Below are 2,543 nucleotides of genomic sequence, written 5' to 3'. Positions count from 1 at the left end.
TGGAGTGGCCCATTTCTTACTTTTCTAATAAAACTGCCGCTTGACTGTGTCAATATTAAGCAGGCCAACTAAACTTTCAGATATTTCTGGGATTAATAATTAATTGCAAAATTATCGAATTACCTAAATTGTGCAATGTTAAATGGTGACTTTGCAAACGGTGGCTGTAAAGAAAAAATGGGAAAAGAAAAGTTATGCGCGTTCATTAACCAACCAAAAAGCAGCTGTTGTTAATATCAGAAAGTTGCTTTGAGACTATTTGGCCTCATCTCCCTCCAAACTGCACCGATGACAATTATCTAATGTGGAATGCTAGGTCTTGTCAGTCTATGAAAAACGAAATACGGCAGTGCAAAATGACGCTGAGCAATACCACCAGCTCTGCAAAAAATATGGGAAGTAACCCTCCGAGCAGTTCGATACCAAACGAGGTTTCAAGTTTGTTTATTTAATCTACTACCACCGACAAAGAGGAAGAGTGAAGAGAAGCTATTCAAGAGAAAGACAAGAGAGCAGAAAGACGTGAGAGCAAAGATCTTGCGATGCTGGCATGCAGCTGGAGTGCAGCTCGAATATTATATTAGAAACCAACGCAGCAATTCACGCAGCCCAGGTTAGTTGCTGTAGAGGCGAAATGACAATCCAGTAACAAACGTTCCAAGTATCCTTGAGTTATGGAAGGAACACTTCTCAATGCTTTTTACTTGTGAAACCAGTGGGACCCTAGATGAAGACGGGATGAAAACGGCAGCAATATATCGAGGATACTGTGTGAAAGACTGAAGCCCTCCAAGTACCAATTAAATTTAACTTTTCAGAGTGGCTTCAAATGTGTCAAATCCGCTAGCCTCAACGTTGACGTAAAGTGCTAGTGCATTACTGATCCTAAACTTCGCAATGATTTCAATTAGGGCGACCCGTTGTAGCCACTGCAGATTTTTGAAAAACGAATGATGACACTGTCGAACTTCGCCACAACACTTCTGCCGCATAGAAGCTTAGCCAAGTCGGTTTCGACAGCAAGCTCAACCAGAGATGTGACGATTGTCTCCGGAAGGATATTGTCGAGAAAGGCTCTTTATTTATATATGAAGGATTTATCAACTATCGAATTCACGATAATGTACAGGGTGTCTCAACGGACGAACTCTTGATGTACGCACGCCGATCGCATATTTCTGTAATGGAGATTACAAAGTCCCTTCAGCGCTTGAAAATTCAAGAATTTTGCAATTCAAGAATTTTGAATATTTATTAGACTAAACTCGACTCGAAAATGGACAAATTGCCATTTCTGCAGACATATGTACATATATGTACGTAATTAAGAGGGTATGTATGTAGTTCACAGGGAAACCCCGAACTAGTGAACCAAAAACGAAGCAGTCCGATAGTAACTACTTTACTACATTTTAGGAACTATTTATTTTTTTAACTACACTAACATTTCGCAATTTGGGCAGCATTCTCAATTTCAACTTGAAATTGTGATATGTTTCTCAATTTGGCCATAGAAAAAAATATCAGCAGAAATTGTGTTCGAGTCTCAATTTGGGGAAATTGAAAAAAAAAATTAAATTTTTTTCGTAGCAAGTTGGAAGTTTTACACCTTTGAATGATTTATACGTCTAAAAAATTATTTTTTTCGGTAAACAACTTTGATCGAAATTTCTTTTGAAATTTAAATTTGTCATGTGAATATTTACAATTTCAAATTGAAATTGCGAGTCGGAATTGCCCAATTTGAAGCCCGTGGAAACGTACTTTAAGAATGAAAAGTTTTTCTAAAAAATTATGTGTTTTCATGCAAGAAGCAGTGACACGGAAATTTGCAAAGTCCAAAATAGTGAAATAGAAAATGTGATAAGTCCCAAAGAATGCAAAATTTTTCATTAGAAATCGATATCTAATAGACTGCATCACTCCCCATACAAAAAAAAAATCGGTACTGTTTTTCCATTGGAATTATAAAATCTATTATATTTTAAGGCGTCCACCAAAATATTTCGGAAAAATATTAAGATTTGCGTGAGCTGGACCGATTTGAAAATACTTCCAAAAATGTAGTCTTTTAAAAATAAAAATTGTTTCTTAATGGTTTTTTTTTGAAAAAGCCCCCTTAATGACAAAACGGTTAGAAAATTTGCATAAAAAATATTTAAAAAAAATTAAAAAAAAAATTTTAACGGAATCGTAATGATGAGATTTTTGATGCTGTTTTTTAATTTTTTTCAAAGATTCTTCCGATTTAGACTCAAGAGGTGTCATTGTAAAGGTATTTTCTCACCCTTTTTATTTCAGTGTAAAAATACCTTTCTACTGAGATCCCACAAGTCTAAATCAGAATAGTTTTCGCCCAGTTATTCAAGTTTCGCGTAAATCAATCCTTGAAAAAAGTAAAAAAAAAGAATATCAAAAATCTCAATTTTACGATTCCGTTGAAAAGATTTTTTAAGCTTAATCTGTTTTGTCATCGGAGGGGACTTTTTTAAACAATTTTTTAAAAACTATTTTTATTCATAATCGACACATCGTAGAAAATC

This window comes from Rhagoletis pomonella, unplaced genomic scaffold, assembly GCF_013731165.1.
Source record: "Rhagoletis pomonella isolate Grant_MI unplaced genomic scaffold, Rhpom_1.0 Rhpom_scaffold_00007, whole genome shotgun sequence".
NCBI classification, from domain to species: domain Eukaryota; kingdom Metazoa; phylum Arthropoda; class Insecta; order Diptera; family Tephritidae; genus Rhagoletis; species Rhagoletis pomonella.
Note: the sequence above shows the minus strand (reverse complement) of the source record.